The 23175-nt window shown below is 38.7% G+C and overlaps 1 long non-coding RNA gene across 5 annotated transcripts in view; it reads right to left on the reverse strand.

The window, feature by feature from the left end:
* LOC115296520 overlaps positions 1 to 23175 on the reverse strand; it is a 122048-nt gene that overhangs the window by 79050 nt on the left and 19823 nt on the right. For 2 of the 5 annotated variants that reach the window (XR_003910911.1, XR_003910910.1), the window contains exon 2: positions 20722 to 20849. The exons of the other annotated variants lie outside the window; for them this stretch is intronic. This is a non-coding gene — a long non-coding RNA (uncharacterized LOC115296520). The remainder of the gene's footprint in view (positions 1 to 20721; positions 20850 to 23175) is intronic. 5 annotated transcript variants of the gene reach the window in all.

Raw genomic sequence — 23175 nt, forward strand, 5'->3', positions numbered from 1 at the left:
TAGCAATTCTTCCGGAACTGGAAGTTTTAGTTACTTATGGAATGGTCCTGGCTGTGGTTTCTGAAGGGAATGGCCCCACTAAAGTTCTGCTCAGAAGTGTGACAGCGTAGCTCAGGACCCTCCTGCAATGAGAGTTCCTGCCAGGGTCAAAGCTGCTCCTAGAGGGAGGAGGAAATTTTTGGTGGTTCCATTTTGGAGTTGTACTTTGTTCTATCTTATAGGAGAAATTACAGCATATAACAGAGGTCAATCAAGCTTCTTCTATAAAGAACAAGATAGTAGATATTTTAGGCTTTGTGGCCATTTGGCTTATTATGGGCTGAATTCTACCTCTCCCCCACCCCTACCACTACCAAATTCACATGTAGCGAGTCCTGAACCCCTGAGAGTGTGACTGTATTTGGAGACAGGGTCTTAAAAGATGTGATTAAGTTAAAACAACGTCATTTGCATGGACCCTAATCCAATCTGATGGGTGTCCTTATAAGAAGAGACTGGGACACAGCCATACGTAGACCAACGGGCTTCCACATGAAGATGCAAGCAGAAGACCACCATCTGCAAGCCAAGGAAAGAGGTCTCAGTGGAAAGCAGCCCCACTGACATCTTGATCGTGGACTTCCAGCCTCCAAAACTGTGAGGAAATACATTTCTACTGTGAATCCACTCTGCCTGTGGTATTTGTTGCGGCAGCCCGGCTATGTCTGCTGGACTAATACACAGTCTCACTGCAACTACTCGATTCCACCATTGCAGAGTGAAGCCACCACACAGAATAGGTAAACAAGTGGATGTTACTGTGCTCCAATAAAACTGTCTTTACAAAAATGGTGGAAGCCAGATTTGACTTTGGTTAGCACCATAGCTTGCCAACTCTGATCTAGTTTGTTTCATGGCATTCCTTATGAGCATCATTAGTTATGCAGCATGTAAAATCAGAAATGAGAATGACAGGCCCAGTAAGTGGACTAAAACACAAGTCAGAACAAGTGCGAGGCTTTGGGTAACATGACACCTGATACCTCATTCTATTCTGTATAATTTGCTTCTGGGTAAAACAGAGATTTTTCTCCTAATTCTACTTGAGGAAATACTGTATGATTTGCAAGGAAAATAATAATTCTAAGTAGTTTCATTTTCTAATTGGTAATGAGAACCATTTGAACCATTTTGTAATTGGTAATGAGAACCATAGAAAAGCAGACCAAGTACCATAGCCCACCATCACAAAAGCGCCTGCTGGGCCCTCTGCTGTGGAATGTCCCTTGGGTAAAGTTCAAGATCCTTGACTCAGCAGTCTTTGTTTATACAGCAGGCTGACTGGGGCAAACGCTCTCCTAGATAAATACTCTAACATTTTATGGTTGTTTTTTACTGAGGTCCTAATCAACATAATGCACAACGAAAGTCACCATGGAAAATATGAAAGAAACACAAACTTGGCTACTCATAACTTAGATGAACCAATCTGTGAATAATTAAAAACAGTTCATCATTAAGCACCATGTTCTACACCCCAGTTCCTCATAGTTTTGTGGATACAATGAGAATTCAGAGAGAGGCTAGATGAAAAGATTGGAGATCACATAAGAGAGAATATGAGGGTTTAGTTAGTGAAAGATGGCCTCAGCGGCGGAGGAGAAAGGCATTTTAGATGTGAGAAACGATGTGAATACAACGATGAAGGCTTGTAGAGGTAGGTAACAGGTTGAGTGGCAGAAGTCATACCCAGAAAGACACAGAAGCTAACACAGTGTTTCTCAGTTGCAAGTGGGAGAAGAGGAGTGTGAAATGAGCCGGAAGTTTTCTAAAATACAGACGCTATCTCCTCCAACCACAGCACAACATAAGGGGTGGGTCTGAGTTGACCGGCCTTCCCAAGTGATTCTGGCGTCCCCATTCCCATGCTGTGGGTGAGAGGTCAGTGATTTTCAGAGTGCGGCCCCGATGCATCAGCGTCACCTGGTAACTTACTGGAACCACAAACGTGCATGCTCTACCTCCAATCTGTGTTTTGACAAGATGTCCAAGTGCCTCTGATGCATAGTAACAGCTGAGAACCTGGGCAGGAAGCCAGTCCTTTCTCCCCCTGGCTGCACAGTAGAGTCTCTCAGGGAGCTTTAAACAATTTAATTGATCTGAGGAAGGGTCTCAGCATGTATTTTTATGTATTTCATTTTATTTATTTATTTTTGTTTATTATATATGTTTTTAATTTGAATTCTAGTTAATTGACATAGTATAAAATTGCTTTCAGGCATAGAATTTAGTGATTCATCTCTTACATACAACACCCAGTGCTCATCATAACAAGTGCCCCCCTTAATACCATTGCCCACTCACCCCATCCCCCACCTACCTCCCTCTGTCAACCCTCAGTTTGTTCTCTATAACTAATAGTCTCATGGGGTTTGTTTCCCTCTCTCTTTTCTCCCCCTTCCCATTTGTTCATCTGTTTGTTTCTTAAATTCCACATAGGAGTGAAACCATATGGTATTTGTCTTTCTCTGACTGACTTATTTCACTTAGTAAATACACTCTAGCACTCCATCCATGTTGTTGCAAATGGCAAGATTCATTCTTTTTGATGGTTGAGTAGCATTCCATTGTGTATGTATATACAAACAACATGTATTTCAGCATGTATTTTTTAAAAAAGATCCCCATATGATGTGCATACAGGATTGAGAACCTCTGAGCAAAATAGTTGCTCAAATCTACAGTGTAAGAAATAATCAAAGCAAGTATAATGTCCCAGTTGAGGGACTAATTCTCAAACAAATACTTGTACATGGATGTACAAAGAAGCACTATTCACAATAACCAAAAAGTAGAAACAACCCAAATGTCTATCATCAAATGAATGGATAAACAAATTGTGGTTTATACATATAATGGAATATTATTCCATTTTATTCAGTCATAAAAGGGAAGGAAATATTGATACCTGCTACAATGTGGATGAACCCACAGTTATAAAATACTCAGAAGACATAAATCCATAGAGATCAAAAGCAGATTGGTAGTTGTATAATGGAGTTTTCTTTCAAGGTAATGAGCTGTTTTGGACCTAGATAGTGGTGATGGTTGTACAACTTTGTGAACACACTAAATGCTACTGAAATGTACACTTTAAAATGGCTAATTTTACACTGTGCCAATTTCACCTCCATAAAAAAAATAGGAATTAAAAAATATATAGAAGTCCTTCTTAATAAGAATACATGATGAGAATGAGCTTAGATGTATGATTGACTGCCAACATTGTACTATGGTCCTGGGATGTTGGTTTTCTCCACATGCTTCTGTTCCCACTCTCCCATATCAAGCAGAGAGACTGGTTTTGTCTCTCTTACCTCATATTTAAGTATGTGGCTTAAAGTCGAAGTCCTCTGTAAAAGCCCAAGGAATTTGCAATGGTGATTTCAAGTGTTGATGAGAAAAAGGAAGAATTGAAGACAAAGTTTGAGTGTGACCGGAACATGCAAAAGTATCTTCCCCTAGGCTAAGTGGAAACACTTAGGGAATTCCCCTAGGGATTCGCTGCTGGTAGCTCTGGGAAGATGGAAGACCTCCGAAGTTCTGAGAGGTGGTCCCACCACTGCAAACTACGGTGGACCGTGGACATCATGGAGGCTTGCTTAATGCAGCTGCCGGCAGAAACCGTATTATTTTATGGATCAGAGGGTCCACTCTCATCTTCTCACTACCACATAAGCTTGTTACCCTAGAGAGGGGGATAGCATTGAAACTTTGCACTAGGCAGGTTGGGAGCTTTGAATGCAATTTAAGTTAAATTTAAGTTGGTATTTAAAGATTAAGAAATGTGAATTTTTTTAATACACACCCATGTAGACTGCATTAATAGAAGCATCCTGAACAGAACAAGATAGTGTAACTAACAGTTCATCTTTATTTTGAGCACATCTGGAGTGACAAAGAAAAGTAAAAATAGCCCTTGTAAGGATTATTGGAGTAGCATTTGCCATGCGCTAGGCACTCTCTGAAGCACTTAAGCCACTGTCTTCTATTGCCTTACCTTGCATTACATTATCTTAATGCCGTCTTACAAATTTAGAAACCCATTTAACCAGTATGGTTAACAGCTCTAAGGGCTTCACAGTTTTGTCTGAGTACAGAGCCAAAACCCGAGAGCAGCTAAGATTCTGATGACATTCAAAAACTGCCACTTGAGGATAAAGCTGGAAAAGCAAGTTTTATACAAATGAAGCCATCACCAAATACTGGAAGAATTGCCTGCCACATGGGTCAAACTCAAACCAATGACTGGAATTGACTAGGAGGTAGATTTTGACTCTGGAAGATTTCTTCATGGAAAATTGAGTTCTTCCGATCTTTGCTATATGAAAGTACCATTACCAGCACTAGTACTTGGTACTGACTAGAAAGGCAGTCTGCTGGGTTTTTTGGTCACTAGTTGAGTTTCGAGTCCTGCAAAGTTCACACATGATATCTTTGTTATAGGGAACAGCATAGTACTGCCACCTAAACCCCAAAACAAGGTCAGCAACACAATTTATCCACTTGTCCAAAGCCAAAGCCACAGCCTCAGCTGTCTAGAAGTTTTGTTCCTATTTTTTTTTAATTTAATTAAGGAAATAAGAAAGTCCTTGGCTGAGTGGTGAGTCTACTTGATGAACTCCTGCTGTGTGTCCCTGGGCAAGGCCTTTCCTCTTCTTCTGGCTCTAAATTTTCTCATGTATAAAAGAACTAAGTGCTCACTTAGATTTCTTCTATCACCATGATGATTTAATGTTCTTCAACATGTACATAGAATGAGCAAAGAACTTATTCAAGGCAAAGTAAATAAGCATTTTAGAATGAATGACTTATAACAACATTGGACATTTGAGCTATCATTGACTGTTCTGAAGAGACTAACCGGTTCATGACGGAATTATAATATCAAAAATCAAAAGGCCTGTGATAGGGCTCTGACTCTACCACATCTGACCTCTGATGCTTTTGGACTTTCCTACCTGATTATTTATACTGTGTGGGTCTCTAAAGATAATCTTATGAGTGAAAAATAAAAAACCAAAACTTCCTAAAACAATTTTCACTGTCCTAACTGAAAATTTTATATCAAATCTAGAGTCTACATAGTTAAAAGCACATACAGAAAATGTCCTTCTGCATCATTAGCTGTGACCCTTTATGCTATCTATGTATAGATAACACTGAATACAAGGGGTTTCCTCTTATGAAAGATCATGCTGTATGTGTAGTCATGAGTCCCAGCTCGGCTTATTTCTACTCAAAAGGAAGCCCTAGTACTGGTGAAATAGGTCCATACAGACTGAGGAGGTTGGAGAGAAATAACTCATCCTAAAGGAAGAGGAGAGTTCTAAAATCTTATTCCAATAACAATGACTCATTAGTAAAGTATACTGTTTTGTCTGTTGCTAGATCTTTCTCTGGGCCTTCCCATGGTAGAACTGAGGTTACTTCTGAGTGCCATGATTACTATATGCAAGGCTAATGAAAGGCTTTGTGGTTTTCAGTAGAACAATCAATATTTTTGGTGTGAGAAAATGAGTATATATAAACCAAATTAATTGAAGGAAAAGAATGTTATTAAGTAAAATAGCACAAGGAATGTTAAAGCTGGAAGAAGACAATATTAATCAAGACTAGACTGGCCCATAGAATGGCCTAAATATTAATCTTTTCAGAGTGTCAGATGTGCTAATAATTCTGGGACTTGTAATGACAGAGCCTCTCATCAAAATAAGGAGATACATACCTAAGAAGATGACATAAATGAGTCAAGAGAATAGGTGATTTTGAGGAAGACTCAACATCCAAAAAGTTACATATAGGCAACATGTCAGTTGGCTCCATCCCTCTGGAACACAACGTGGCAACAACATAATGACTAATATAATGTAGCCACATCCAGGCAGACTCTCAGCCAAGAGTGGGTGATGACCCAGTGAGGCCCAAGAAATAATCCAGAGCCAGCCATCAAGACATAGGCTTATTGGGAGAACTTATACATATGGATTCCAGGAGTGGTAGACTGAACAAAGCACCCATTGCTGGGATCTACATGCAACAGCTTTTGTAGTGTAGCAAGTAGCCTAGCAGCTATCCATAGCTTTGCCCCTCCTTGGGTGGTCAATGTTCCAAGGAGATCAAAGCCTGGACATCCTGCACTACCAAGGAGATGGCCTGAGTTGGCCACCCCTGGAAACTCTGACTTGGAACGCTGTACAACATTTCCACATATCTTGTTTGTGGGAAATTACAGAGGAAAGGTGGGAGTGATATATTCTCAAGATAATGATTAATAGGGTCATTCAGGGTATGCTTGTACAAAACAGCCATCTGGCCCTTACCATGCAGCCAGTCACCCATATCTAGAAATACATTGTAGGGAAATAAAGATGCAAGTCTCAAATATGTAGCTGTTTATAAAAAGGAAAGCTAAATCTCAGCCCAAATGTCAAATAATAGGTTGCTTATTGGTGATAGCACATCAATACAATAAAATATTATTTCGCAATTACAAATAAGCAACAAAGCCTTCTTAAATAAGTTACAGTTCAGCCATCCAATTAAAAAAATGACTTGTTTTGGGGTGCCTGGGTGACTCAGTCAGGTAAGCATCCGACTTTGGCTCAGGTGCATTTGAGCCCGTGTCGGGCTCAGTGCTGAACAAGCCTGGAGGCTGATTTGGATTCTGTATCTCTCTCTCTCTCTCTCTCTCTCTCTCTCTCTCTCTCTCTCTCTGCCCCTCCCGTTTACATTCTGTCTCTCTGTCTCAAAAAATAAATATTTAAAGATTAAAAAAAATTGTGGGAAGAATAAGAAGTCTTCTACTTTCAGACAAGATGAAGTAAAAGAGACCAGATTTACTCTCTCATCTGAAACAAATGGAAAGAAACAGACAAAATACATGAAACAATGGTTTTCAGACATTAGGTAAAAGCACAAACTAGTCATCCCAGAGAGAAGGGAAACAAATAAAGCAATGCCTACAGTCACCTCCAACTTACTCCTTTGAGAAATATTCCAGACCATGGCACAGAAAGGTGGAGCTTGGTCAGAGCCCATTGATCTTTCTGAGTTGAGGAGACAGAGGTGGGGAGTTCATGGAGGTCAAGCAGCTAACATTAACAGGGCTGAATATGGGACAATTGCAGAAACATGCAGATGATCCTGACAAGGTACAATGATCAAGAGAAATCTACCCAAGGGCAAGGAGACAACTACTCAAAGGGATTAAAAGGATTAAGGGGAGGCAAGATGGTGGAGAAGAAGTCTCCGCACACCTGCAACCATCAAACTGAGAGGAATTAAAAGCCACAACTTTCTGATCTCCAGGAGCGGAGGTGTGCACACTGACCCCTCATTGATATCAGCCTCACGGATGCCTGAGTGAGTGAGCGAGTGAGAACTTGGAATGGAGACTCTGAGGAAGGGAGCGCCAGCTCAAAGCAGAGCTGGGAAAGAGAGTGCCCAGAGACGTAGCCCCAGGCTGCAGAGAGCTCAGGCTGCACAACACTGTGTAAGGCCGCACGGGCACAGGAAGGCTGTGCAGGTTGGCACAGAATTTTGAGAGCTGCGTGCAAGCCGGCAGTGTAAGATGCTGTGCCTGAACTTGCCTCCAGGGAGGTACAGAGCCAAGGGGAAGAGGAGAGACTGAAAGGAGACCTCAGCCCATGGCATGGCGGAGAGACAAACTTTCCATTTGCAGCCACTGGGCACAGGGAGAGAAATCCAACCCCTTCAGCGGGCTTGTTATCCGGTGGGCCCAGCAGCCCACAGACCTCAGGTGGAGCCAGGGAGGGGTGGCTTTCCAATTCCCCTGTGTAGTCCCGACCAGAAAGCTGCCTGGCAGCCAGAGGTTATTTTAACAGTGGCGAAAACATTAAAGTTGGTGGACTAGGATTTGAAGGCCTAGCAGACCTTAGAAAACTGAAACAATTTGACCCGCCCATGGCACAGGGAGGTTGGACTCAAGAGAGTGGCTGGCAACACAAGGTCTGAGAGGGACTTGAGGTGCCGCCATTCTTCTCCCTGCATCCACTAAGGCAGGGCCTCAGAGACCAGGCCCAGAAACCGGATATACTTACATCGAACCATGCCGTGCTGGAGAGCTGGACTCTTCTTTTTGTGCTACTTTTTACTTTTTTTTCCCCAATTTTTCCTATCCTATTTTTAATTATTAAGCTTCTATAATATTTTCCCTTGTTTTCTCTTTTCTATTTTCTCCTTTTTTCCCTCTTCCCCCTGGAGTCTGGGAAAGACCAACATTTAACACTGCTGTGATTAGATAAACCCTTACCATCCAGATATTTTTCCCTTATCTCATTTATACCTCTCTCCTCCACAGGTTTTAGGCTCTCAGACTGACCTTTATCTCTGGCTGTTTCTGTACCCCCAGCTTTTTTTTTTTTCTCCTTTCTTGTCCTCTCTTTTCTTTCCCATTCCCTTTTTGTCCTTTCCCATTTGGTTTGCTTGTTTACCAGATTTGCCAATGCGTTTGCGTGCCTGTGTTCCCTGTGTGTTTGTTTGTCTTTTTTCCTTTTAAGGGCTACTTCAAGAAATAGGCCAAAGCACACATAGTGGAAAGTCTCAAATATCACAGCGTAAGGAAATATATTAATTACAGGCACAACAAGAGAAACTGAGAGACAACATTAAAAGAACACTTCCTGAATCGACAGGCCCTGGACAGACTCCTCCTTTAATAGAGCAATATTTACAGGTGCACAGTGCATAACAAGCTTTTAAAACTGACAAGAGACAGAAAGCTAGCCAAACTGATGAAACGAAAGAACTCTCCTCTAAAGAAATTCCAGAAAGAAGTCACAGTGACAGAACTGCTGAAAACAGACATGAGCAATGTAACTGAACAAGAATTTAGAACAATCGTCATAAAATTCATCGCTGGGCTTGAAAAAGCATAGAAGCTGTCAGAGAAGATATTGATACAAAGACTAGGAACCTTCAAAATAGCTGTGACAAGTTTAAGAAAGGCTATAAATGAGGTGAATAATAAAATGGAGGTGGCCACTGCACAGATTGAAGAGGCAGAGAGGAGAATAGGTGAATTAGAAGACACAGTTACAGCAAACGAAGAAGCCGAGAAAAAGAGAAAAATTGATACAGGAGCATGAAAGGAGAATCAGAGACCTGAGTGATACAATCAAACGGAACAATATTCATATCATAGGAGTTCCTGAAGAGGAAGAAAGAGAGGTCCTGAACAGTGCTGGAACAAATTGTACACGAAGATTTCTGCAATCTGGGGAAAGAGAAAGACATGGAAATTCAAGAGGCTCATAGAACTCCCCTAAGATGTAACTTAAACTGACCTTCAGCAAGACATATCATAGTGAAACTGGCAAAATATAAAGCTAAAGAGAGAATTCTGAAAGTAGCTAGGGATAAAGGGGTCCCAACATACAAAGGGAAACCTATCAGAGTGGTTACAGACCTATACAATGAAACTTGGCAGGCCAGAAAGGAATGGCGAAACACCTTCAATGTGATGAACAAGAAAAATATGCAACCAAGAATCCTTTATCCAGTGAGCCTGTCATTCAAAATAGGAGAGATAAAGGTTTTCCCAAATAAACAAAAATTGAGAGAATTCATTACCATCAAACCAGCCCTACAAGAAATCCTAAGAGGGACTCTAGGAGAGAAATGCAGGAAGGAATATAAGACACCAGAGACATCACTACAAACATGAACTCTACAGAGAACACAATGAATCTAAACCCACATTTTTCAATAATAACACAGAATGTCAATGGACTGAATGCTCCAATCAAACGACACAGGGTAGCAGAATGTATCAAAAACCAAAATCCATCTATTTGCTGTCTATAAGAGACTCACCTTAGACCTGAAGACACCTTCAGATTGAAAGTAAGGGGATGGAGAAATATCTACTATGCTACTGGATGCCAAAAGAAAGCTGGAGTAGCCATACTGACATTAAATAAACTGGATTTTAAAGTAAAGGCAGTAACAAGAGATGAAGAAGGACATTACATAATAATTACAGGGTCTCTCCATCAGGAAGAGCTAACAATTATAAACATCTATGTGTGGAATTTGGGAACTCCCAAATACATAAAACAACTAATTGCAAACAGAAACAATCTCATCAATAAGAATGTGACAATTGCAGGGAACTTTAAAAATACACTTACAACAATGGATAGGTCAATCAGACAGAAAATCACTAAGGAAACAATGGACCTGAATGACACACTGGAACAGATGGAATTAATAGATATATTTAGAACTCTGCATCCTGAAGCTAGGGAATTCAGTTTCTTCTCCAGTGCGCATGGCACATTCTCCAAGATTGATCACATACTGGGTCATAAAACAGCCCTCCATAAATACAAACAAACTGAGATCATACCATGCACATTTTCAGATCACAATGCTATGAAACCTGAAATCCACTACCAGAAAAAGTCTGGAAAACCTTAAAAATGTGGAGGTTAAAAACCACCCTACTAAAGAATGATTGGGCTAATCAGGCAATTAGAGAGAAATTAAAAAATATATGGAAACAAATGAAGAGGACAATACAACAATGCAAACGCTCTGGGACGCAGCAAAGGGAGTCCTACAAGGAAAGTTTATTGCAATCCAGGCCTATTTCAACAAACTAGAAAAGGCTCAAACTCAAAATCTAACAGAGCACCTAAGGAAACTAGAAAGGGAGCAGCAAGAGCACCTCAAACCCAGCAGAAGATGAGAAATAATAAGGATTAGGGCAGAAAAAAACAATATAGAATCCAAAAAAGCAGTTGAAAAAAATCAAGGAAACCAAGAGTTATTTTTTTTTGAAAAATAAACAAAATTAATCAACCTCTAGCCAGGCTCCTGAGAAAGAAAAGAGAGAACACCCAAACAGACAAACTCATGAATGAAAATGAATCTATTACAGCTGATCTCTCAGAAATTCAAGCAGTCATCAGAGATTACTATGAAAAATTATATGCCAACAAACTGGACAATCTAGAAGAAATGGAAAATTCCTAAACACACATGCACTATGAAAATTCAAACGAGAAGAGATAGAAAATCAGAACAGAACCATAACCAGTGAAGAAATTGAATCAGTTATCAAAAATTTCCCAACAATTAAAGCCCAGGGCTGGACGGATTCCCAGGGGAACTCTACCAGACATTTAAAGCAGAGTTAACACCAATCCTTCTCAAGTTATTCCAAAAAATAGAAATGGAAGGAAGATTCCCGGACTCACTCTACAAAGCAAATATCACCTTGATTCCCAAACCAGACAGAGACCCAACAAAAAAAGAGAACTACAGGCCAATATCCTTCATGAATACATATGCAAAAATATTCAACAAGATAGTAGCAAATCGAATTTAGCAGCACATAAAAAGAATTATGCATCATGATCAAGTGGGATTCATTCCTGGTTTATAGGGCTGGTTCAATATTCACAAATCCATCAATGTGATACATCACATTAACAAAAGAAAAGATAAAAACCACATAATCCTGTCAATAGATGCAGAAAAAGCATTTGACAAAATACAACATCCCTTCTTAATAAAAACTCTCGAGAAAGTCGGGATAGAAGGAACTTACATAAACATTATTAAAGCAGTCTATGAAAAGCCCACAGCTAATATCATCCTCAATGGGGATAAACTGAGAACTTTTCCCCTGAAGGGATGCCCACTCTCACCACTGTTGTTTTACATAGTGCTGGGAGTCCTAGCATCAGCAATCAGACAACAAAAGGAAATACGGGGCATCAGAATTGGCAAAGAGAAGTCAAACTTTCACTTTTTGCAGATGACATGATTCTCTCCATGGAAAACCTGATAAGACTCCACCAGAAGACTTCTAGAACTGATCAAAGAATTCAGTAAAATTGCAGGGTACAAAATCAATGTACAGAAATCGGTTGCATTTTTATACACAAAAAATGAAACAACAGAAAGAGAAGCCAGGAAACTGATCCCATTCACGATTGCATAAAAAAAAAAAAACCATAAAATACCTAGGAATAAACCTAACCAAAGATGTAAAAGACCTGTATGATGAAAACTATAGAAAGCTCATGAAAGAAACTGAAGAAGACACAAAGAAATGGAAAAACATTTTGTGCTAATGGGTCAGTAGAATAAACATCATTAAAATGTCATTATTACCCAAAGCAACCTACACATTCAATGCAATCTCCATCAAAATTGCACCAGTATTCTTCTCAAAGCTAGAACAAACTATCTTAAAATTCGTATGGAACCACAAAAAAAAAAAAAAAAAAAAAAAACCCAAATAGCCAAAGTAATATTGAAGAAGAAATCCAAAACAGGAGCCATCATGACCCCAGACTTTAGCCTTTACTACAAAGCTGTCATCACAAGACAGTATGGTATGGCACAAAAACAGACACATAGACCAATGGAATAGAATAGAGAGCCCAGAACTGGACCCACAAGGGTATGGCCAATTAATCTTTGACAAAGCAGGAAAGAGTATCCAATGGAGAAAAGACAGCCTCTCTAATGAGTGGTGTTGGGAGAGCTGGACAGCAACATGCAAAAGAATGAAACTGTACCATCTTCTTACATCATTCACAAAAATAAACTCAAAATGGATAAAATACCTGAATATGAGACAGGAAACCATCAAAATCCTAGAGGAGAAAGCAGGTAATAGCCTCCTTGACCCCAATCACAGAAATCTCCTACTTGACATATCCCCAAAGGCAAAGGAATCAAGAACAAAAATGAACTATTGGGACCTCATCAAGATAAAAAGCTTCTGCACTGCAAAGGAAACAATCAAAAAGACTAATAGGCAACGGACAGAATGAGAAAGGATAGTGACAAATGGCATATCGGATAAAGGGCTAGTATCCAAAATCTACAAGGAACTCACCAAACTCCACACCCACAAAACAAATAACCCAGTAAAGAAATGGGCAGAAGACATAAACAGACACTTTTCCAAAGAGGACATCCAGATTACCAACGGACACATGAAATGATGCTCAGTGTCAACTCATCATCAGGGAAATACAAATCAAAACCACATTGAGATACCACCTCATGCCAGTTAGAGTGGCTAAAATGAACAAATCAAGAGACTATAGATGCTGGCGAGGATGTGGAGAAATGGGCACCCTCCTATACTGTTGGTGGGAATGTAAACTGGTGCAGCCACTCTGGAAAACAGTGTGGAGGCTCCTCAAAAGCTATCCATAGAACTCCCTTATGACCCAGCAATAGCACTGCTAGGGATTTACCCAGGGGATACAGAAGTGCTGATGCATAGGAGCACATGTACCCCAATGTTCATAGCAGCAATGTCAACAATAGCCAAAACATGGAAGGAGCCTAAATGTGCATCACCTGATGAATGGATCAAGAAGATGTGGAATATATATACAATGGAATACTACATGGCAATGAGAAAGAATGAAATATGGCCATTTGTAGCAAGGTGGATGGACCTCAAGGGTGTCATGCTAAGTGAAATAAGTCAGGTGGAAAAGGACAGAAACCATATGTTTGCACTCATAGGTCTAACAGAAGAAACCTAACAGAGGACCATGGGGAGGGGAATGGGGAAAGAGAGTTGGGGAGAGAGAGGGACACAAATCATGAGAGACTACTGAATACTGAAAATGAACCAACAGCTGAAGGGGGAGGGGGGTGAAGAGGGTGAAGGCCATGAAGAAGGGCACTTGTGGGGAGAAGCACTGGGTGTTATATGGAAACCAATTTGACAATAAACTACTGTAAAACATTAAGAAAAAAAAGGAACCATCATAATGATCACACTGGGTCAGGAATAGTGCCTGCTCTTACTAGTCAGAGTGGAGAACATTATAATTCACAGAAAATAAGTATAGTACTCAGAAGAGTTTTGCCTCAATAGTGGGAAGAATCAATACTAGATTAAACCCCTGTTCTGGCCATCTCCAACAAAGCCTGGAAACAAGACCCAAAAGAAGCAAACTCTTTTTTTGATAACTTAACCACATTCCACAATAAAGCTAATTTTATGGAATATAAAGACATATCTACCACCCATCAAGATAAAATTTATAAGGTCTAGCATCCCATTAATAATTATCAGGCATGCAAAGAAACAAAATACAACTCATTTTGAAGAGAAAAAGTAATCCATCCAAAGTGACCCAAAAATGACATTTACAATAAACATGCAGACAAAGATATTAAAACAGTAATTACTACTTCAGGCCATATGTTCATGGGACTAAAGAAAATACTGAACATGATAAGATGCAAATCAAACTTCTAGAGATAACAATACAATGTCCAAGATGAAAAATTCACTGGATGGAAAACAGCAATTTAGATACTTCAGAAGAAAAGAAAGTAAAATTGAAGACAAAAGGATATAAACTACCAAAAATAAAACAGAGGAAAGAGGCTGGAAAAAAATGTAGAGAGTACCAATAGGTTGTGGGACAACTTCTCCAAAGGAGAAAAGAGGGACTGACAAAAAAATTTTCAAAAAAAAATACTTAAAGATTTAAAACAATGTGTTGAACACTATAAATATATACATCCAAGAAGCTCAATAAACTTTAAGCATAAGCAAATTATACAATAGCACATCATAATCAGAATGTCTAATACCATAGATTAGTTCCATATGTTAAAAGTGGCTGGAGGGAAAAAGACAATAGATACAGAAGAACAAAGATGAGGTAATGGCAGATTTCTCATCAGAAACAATGTAGGCTAGAAGACAGTGAATGTATACCTTTTTAGGTAGTTAAAACAACAACAACCTGTCAATCTCAAATTCTTTACCCAAGAAAAATATTTTTCAAAAATAGTGGCTCAAAGTATAAGTATGCATGAATCCATACTAATTGTATCAATTTACCATTGCTATTGTAACAATGACCATACATTTAGTGGTCAAAATGACAAAAAGTCATTATCATATAGTTCTATATGTTAGAAGTCTAAAATCAGTCCTACTGGGTTAAAGTCAATGCGTTGGTAGGGCTGTGTTCCCTCTGGAGGAGAGGAGAACATCTTTGGCTTTTTCAGCTTATAGAAGCTGCCTCTATCACTCCAGTCACAGCTTCCTTTGTCTCTTGCTCTGACTCTGACCCTCCTGTCTCTCTCTTAAAGGGACTCTTATGATTATACTGGGCCTACTCAAATAATCTGGGATAATCCTTCATTCCAAGGTCCCCAAGTCACATCTGCAAAACCCCTTTTGCCATATAAATAATATAGTTACAGGCTTTAGGGGTTTGGACATGGACATCTTTGGGAGGCTGCTTTCAGCCCACACACTGATATAAGTAAATAATAGCATAAAGTTTTAAATTGAGGAGAAGAGACAAATCTTTACAGAAGAATTTCAAGTCATTTAAGTAGATGCTGCTTCTCCAGAATGTGGAGCATAACCTCCTGCCTCCTTGAGTATGGGCTGGACTCAGTGACGTGCTTCAAAGGGTGTAGTGTGAAAAGTGAAACAGAGTAACTCTATAGTCTTTAAACCTGGCAATATACACTACTTTAACTCAGTGATGAGGGCTAACACCACCAGTGAGAACGCATCATGGTAGAATGTACCACCAAATAGGGCACCTCCTCTCTGTGGTATTCTTCCCAGAAACTCATAACTTTAGTCTAATTGTGAAAAACAAAACAAAAAAATCAGACAATCTCAAACTGAGCAACGTTCTATGAAATACCTAACTAGTATTCCTCAAAACTCTTCAGGTCATAAAAAAAACAAAGACAGATTGAGAAATTGTCTCAAACCAGCAGAAACTAAGGATCCATGAGGACTACCTGGTATCCTGGATGGGATCCTGAAATAGGAAAAATCTGTCAGTGGAAAACAAGTCTGGATAAATCTGGAGTTTAGTTCTTAGTAATGTGTCACTGTTAGTCCATAGTGTGACAAGTGTGCCATGAGGATGTGAGATATGAACACCGGGGGAAACTGTCAAGGGGCATAAAGGAGCTCTTTCTACTATTTTTATCACTTTCCTGCAAATCTAAAAGTACTCTCAAGTTTAAAATTCAAGTGAAATGAAGACTTCAAACATACAGGAGCTGAAATAACACATCACCAGCAGGCCCGTACTACAAGATGTGTTCGAGGAAATCCTTCAGCTAGAAGCCAAATGATGCCACACGGACACCTGGGGCTCAACAAAGGAAAGAAACGCACCAGAAATAGTAACTATGTGAGTAAATATAATTACTCTTTTCCTATTCTTTATATATTTTTAAGGGATAATTTAAAAAACAACATATTGTGGAATTGATAACACATGTAGAAGTAGAAGATAGGACAACAGTAGCGCAAAAGTCGGGGGGGGAGGAGAGTAATAGAAGGCTGCAGTTGTGAGGTTCTGATGCTTTACGTGAAGCATGCACTATTACTTGAATGCAGACAGTGATAGAAGGTAAACAGGCATACTGTCAGCTCTAAAGCAACCGCTAAAATAACACAACAAAAAAGCTACAGGTAATAAAGGCCAATAAGCCAATAAAAGGGATAAAGTGTAGTAAAAGATGAGATAAAATATAGTCATAACCCCAAAAGGGAGAAAAAAGAGGAAAAGGTAACAAATTGACAATCATAGATTTTTAAAAACAGGCAAAAAATATCTACATGGTGGATTTATGCCCACACATTTCAATAACCACATTAAGTGGCAGAGATTTGATTAAAGATAAATAATATCCAACTATATGCTGCCTTCAAGAAACTCACTGTAAGTAAAGAGATACAAGTAAGTTAAAAGGACAGAAAGAAGGTATCGTGCTAATACTAATCAAAAGAAAGCTGGAGTGCCTAGATTTATATCAAAGAAGGTAGATTTCCGAGCAATGAATATTATTGGAGATAAAGAGCATCACTTTATAATGATAAAGGAGTCAAGATAATGATTAAGAGAATGTAAGAATCTTTAATATTTATGCATGTTATACTGGAGCTTCAAAGTACAGAAGCAAAAGCTGACAGAACTACAAAGATAAGTAGAAAACTTCCCAGCGAAAGTGACAGATTTCAGTGTCCTCTCTCGGTAAGTAATAGAACAAATAAACAGAAAATCAGTAAGGCTGTGGAAGACATGAACAATACTACCAGGTAAATTGACCTGTGTTCATTTACAGAACACTTCTGTAATTGTAAAATACACACTTTTTAAAGTATACACATAATATTTACCAGACAGACCATATTGTGGGCACATAAAACAGGTCTTGGCATATTTTAAAGGATTTAAGTCACGCAAAGTATACTCTCTGACCACAATTAAAAATTAATAGCAGAAAGATCTTTGAAAAAATATCCTCAAGTATTTGGAAACTAAATGATATACTTCTATTCCCATTTTAAAACTCTTGCTGTAATTGACAACTTGTACCTTCTTTAAATCAGTATATTTCTCCAGAGTCCCAGGAAAGCAGGCGTCATCAATATTCAATAACTTATTAATCACTGGGAAGCAGGTAATCTGGCTCAGCGCTCACACTCCATCTGTGTTCACCCCCAAGGAAGTGTGTGCACCTTGAGAGAAGGAGGGCAGCTTCGGGTCAAAGGTGGCCTCCTGCTGGAAACACCACACTGAGAAAGATTGTCTGTGTGTCTCGCTTTACCCCTTTTCAACCGGAGCTGTTACTACCAGTGATTAACCTAAAATAAAACTGACTGGGGGTCCTGACCACGAGTAGCTTTGGCAGGAAGAAGAGCAAAGGTGTTTTTAATCATTTTGTTCTTCACAGGGCCAAGGCCATAAGCAGAAATTGGTGTTCATCTCCAGCGCTAAAAAAGCTGGAGTCTTGTTTGAGAGCAAAACTGAAAATCCCATTTTTCAGGGGATCTGTCTTTGTGTTATTTATTCAACAAAAACGTACTGAACATTTCCCATCAGCCTCTGACCTCTGGTTGCTTATGAGGTAATGGGTGAAATCAGGTAACTAAGAAATTTTAAAATGATGCGATTAGTGTTGTGGCAACATAAGTATGCTATAGGATATTTCACGAATACTATGTACTTGGGACTGAAAGAAATTACAGCAATGATACCATCAGGAACAGAAGTTAAGCTTGAAAGTTCTGTCTTTAGTGCCAGTACAGTGATGAGCACAGATTATTTAAATATTGCAATAACTCAACATGATATTACTCAGTAAAGGCTCTCCTCTTCTGTTTTGCTGGTGGTCGTGGTGGGGTGTTATTTCAATTCTTGAACTAAATCGGAACTTGTTTAAGCTGAGTCAAAAACTGGCACAGGCGAAAACTGTCAAACCCCAATGAAAAATTTTCACATCCCACTTTAATTACAGTAGGATGGCTTTCCCCTAACATCATGTTAAATCAAAAATTCATGAAAAGGATGCTTTAAAAGGAAGTTACTCACTATGGAACTAAAAGTCTTTTTCATCACAAGAGATTTTTTTCTCACTTAAACCTGCATTTGGACCAATCACAAAAGGCATCCTTGTTCGCCGTGGCAGGAACTAAGGGATTTTCTTTCCCTGCCTAATTGCTCCCATGTTGAAAAGACACAGAAATATCATCATAGTCCACAGGGTGGTTCAGCTGAGAATAATTTTTATGTAATTACAACAATGGCTGAATATTATTTAACCAAAATGTGATAGAAGCCCATTGGGAGGATGGAGAAAAGGGAAAAGAAAATGGAGAGGAGAGAAAAGGGTAAAAAATACTTATTTTTCTGCAGAACAAAATCAATCACTAACCACTAAAATGCAGGTATCAAGAAATTTAAAAATAAGAGTATTATTTAGAAATAAGTGAATTAACAGCTAAAGTTGTTAAAAGCAGGACCTTTTGAGAAACTAGCCTTGGGTATGATGAGATGAGGGGAAAGCTAGTTTTCTTTATAAGCTTTTTACTATGTACTATTGAGTTTCTAACTGTGTTTAAGTATTACTTTAATAGAAAATATATACATTTTGGGTAAAGGAAATAAGACTTAAAAAAAAAAAGATGGGGCACCTGGGTGATTCAGTTGGTTAAGTGTCTGACTTCTGCTCAGGTCATGATCTCATGGTTCGTTGAGTTTTGTGCTGACAGCTCAGAGCTTGGAGCCTGCTTCGGATTCTGTGTCTCCCAATCTCTCTGCCCCTCCCCAGTCATGTCTCTCGAAAAATAAACATAAAAAAAAAGAAAGAAAACCACCCAATCTTGGCCAATCACACCACTTTGTAGACTGAGACTTGGGAAGAGCTCTTTTTCAATAATACTTTCCTAACTGAAAAGTGTCCTCAGTGTCACGGCGATCAACAGTAGCTGTGCGCCCAGAAATCCTCCAGCCCCATCTCCATTGTAAACTATGCAAGGCAGCAGGGAGAGCACCAGTTTGGGCCATCATATATTACAGTTAGTAGATGTCTGAGAGCTACTGAAATCACTGGTAGTTTCTGAGGCTTTAGAAGTATTTTGCTAGGTTTCAACAAGGTATCACAGAAAGCCATTATTTGCAGAATCGTTACCTAATAGGTATCTGCAGAAACACACAATTTCATGTCAAAAAAAAGCTAATTAAAAGATATGTTTGGTCTAGGAGTGAGGTTCCCTTTCATTACATCACTTGGACTTCAAGTCTGATCTTTTGCATTCTTCTTAAGTGTTTACATTTAATCACCCTCCCTCAACTCTACTTTGAGTTGGCTAGATTTGCCCCCTACAACCATATAGAACACAATCCAGGATTCCCAGTTACCCATTCTTTTTATAGGCTTCCAAACTTTGTTTTACATTAGAATCACCTGGGGAGTTTTAAATGATCCCAATGCCCAGATTTCACAATATACCAATTAAATAAGGATGTTGGGGGGTGGGGGTGGGAGCTAGGCATCAGTACATTTTAAAGATCTCCAGGTGATTCCAGTGCATAGCAAAATTTGAGAACCACTGTATTACCATAAGTACGTCACGGAGTCAATTGTGCAAATATTCAATTATTCCAATATACACACAAGCTGCTGTTCTCATTTTCCTTTGAGTGCCTGAATTTAGAGAAATTTAGTGCCTTTATATGTTATACATAGCTGGTGGCAGACGTTCATCACTACTTTGGGGATAGATTACATTATGCATGTTCTATTCGGCATGTTCTGTTATGAATGAAATTGATCTTCATGGGCCCAGTACTGTTTTCTAAGGAAAATCCGTACTGGGGAAAGTGTTCGGTTAGTCCACCATGGACTAACTGAGTCCATTTACTGAGGCCCAACATAATGGTGAAGATTTACCCAGTATAATGGTGATGATTCATTGTGAAGTTTCAGAACACTGGACATAGAGGGAAGATCTTACAAGTTTTCAGAGAGAAAAACAAGACAAAACAAACAGGTCTCATTTGAAAAGGTCAGTTATCAGAATATCCTTGCTTTCTTAAAAGTAACACTGGTAGCCAGAAGATAATTGAGATGCACACCATCTCAAAAATTTACTCTTTATACACGATGTTTAGAAAGCCACTGGTGGATACCCTCAACTACAAAAAAAGTAAGTAAGTCAAGAAAAAAAATGACACAAACACAGGAAAGAAGATTCCCAAACTAGAAAGAGGCATAGGAAATATCTAGCATGATGGTGAAGAGAGAATTTGGATGTTAAGGGACACCAACAGAAGGAACAAGTCAAGACTAAAAAAGGTAAAAGCTTAAAGAAGAGACTGCCCTTGGATGACCTACCTGATGCAAACAAATGTATTGACAGGAGATTTAGACAAATGGTGAAGACTTTAGGGTTGAGTTAGTAGTAATACATGAAAACTTCTCAAGTGAACAAGGACCTCATAATCTCCAGGAAAAACAGAAAGCTGTACAAGAAAGAAAAGTAATCACAATTACTTACATGGCTTGGCTCTTAATAGCAAAAAGAGAATAATTAAACTCTGCATATTAATCTAATTAGAATCACAACATGATTACATTAGGATGAAGGGACAGGAAAAGTTGGATGGAGGGGAAGGAAGCAGGGAAGGAAATGAGATAAATCCTCATCTTCAAGAGTGGGGAATCACCAGGCAAATACCTAACACTCAAACATTAAAATATAATAATAAAAAATAGAGTATACTACTCAGAAATTGGAAGGCAGTCCCAAAATTGGCTAAGAGCATTGAAAGTCCTGACATGTGAGGGAGATATGTTGAAGACTGCTCTTTGCCTTGACAAATATTATAATAGCAGCTGGTGCCTGAAGTCATACACATGTAAAACTTTAACAAAAACTTAAAATTTAAAAAGTTCTGAGGACTTTTGTTTTCCTGCTTTATAATGTTAAGGTAAACCTCATCTACCACTGCAAAAAAAAAAAAAAAAAAAGATCAGTAGGATATACATTTCTCATGAATATTTTGTGGAGTAGATTCATTCGGTGGGATTCTTGCTCTAAGGGTGGCACCGGCAAGCTAGCAACTTCCAAGGAGAGGTCACCCACATATGGTTTGCTTTCGTGTACACCTTTTATTAGGGTTCACCCTGAATACGTTTTTGTATATACTAAAAGTCCAGCACAGACCTTCAATAACTTAGCTAATCAACAATTTTGAGGGTCTGTGCTGATTAGCTAACTTTTTAAACTGCCATATATTAACTAATAGCCTATGTTATTAAGCCATACATAATATAACTACCGGAACATAAAATATATTAATCTCACAACATTATCAGCTCTTTTATTAGATTTACTAGATATTTCCTACCAAATGTTTTAACTTAAAACCCCTGTTAGGGTGCCTGGGTGGCTCAGTTTGTTAAGCGCCAGACTTGATTTCAGCTTAGGTCATGATCTCACAGTTCATGAGATTGAGCCCTGTATCGGGCTCTGTGCTGACAGCATGGAGCCTGTTTGGGATTCTGTCTCTCCCTCTCTCTCTGCTCCTCCACCACTTGCATTCCAGTGCTCATGCTCTCTCTCCCTCTCTCTCTCAAAATAAATAAATAAACATAAAAAAGAAAAGAAAGAAACCTCTTTCTCTTTAAAAAAAAAAAAAAGCCATTACTACCTATTGGGGATTACTCTGGTAACCAAACTTAAGGATGCACTAACAGAGAAGGGATGGTGGAGGGAAAGGAAACAGGAGGATGAAGGTGAGGAGGAGGGCTGGACAACTTTGACAAGTCAACCTGTGCAGCTGATGCATGAAAATGATCAATTTCACATGGATTATCCATCTTTGTTCTCCTTATAATTTACAACTACTTATCCCCATTCTTGTCACATTTATAAATCATCTCTCCATAGTCAACCTTTGCATTTTCCCCATGTTCTGTTCTATCATAACATGAAACTCAGTCATATTTGTTAAAATGTTACCTCATTCAGCCTCACTCCTTCTTCAGAACATTAAATTTTTCTCCCTTAAATTAATCTTCCTACTACAATTTGTGCACATACCCTTTTTAGAGAAAAAATAAATTTTTTTCATTTTCATTTTTGCTTTTCATTGCCTGCACTGTGTACCTTTCTCTCTTACTGTCTTTCTGCCTCCTGAGCATCTCTCTCTAAATGCATAGGCTTCTTTCTTGTCAATTAAAATTAGCAGGAGTATCAATGCTAATTACCCATGCTGCAAAGTTATTTACTGAAAGTACACTGTTAACTAGAATTTATCTAATAAGAATAATCTCACAAGGAGGTCATATATTTATTTACATACATACACACACACAAATAAGAAGTAAAGCAATCAAAATTTTCTCCCTAATCCAAGCAAAAAAAAAAAAAAAAAAAGGAAAGAAAAGTGAACAAAAGTTCCAGCAAATTATAAAACTTTTTTTTTCTGTGCTAACTTTGTGCTAACACAAAGGGATCCAAGACCCTGGATTTCACCATGAATGTAGCTTTACATGGCTTAAGTTGTATTCCAACAGACTGCAAGATAAATTAAAAAATAGGAACAAAATAAACAAAAGATACCAAAGTCCCTATTTCCTACCTCTGCCGAATGGTATGCTTAAATCCCATGAAAAGTGTATGCAAAGCTTGTACATGTGAATGCATGCCCTGTCCTTGGAAGATGTATCTCAGCCTTTATGATTTTATTAGGTTCTCATTTCATTAGTCCACATAGATTGAAAATTACTGGCTTAATATAAAAATAATTACATTGGGTATTAAAGCTAATTTAAAATGTAAAC

This window comes from Suricata suricatta, chromosome 7 (assembly GCF_006229205.1).
Source record: "Suricata suricatta isolate VVHF042 chromosome 7, meerkat_22Aug2017_6uvM2_HiC, whole genome shotgun sequence".
NCBI lineage: Eukaryota > Metazoa > Chordata > Mammalia > Carnivora > Herpestidae > Suricata > Suricata suricatta.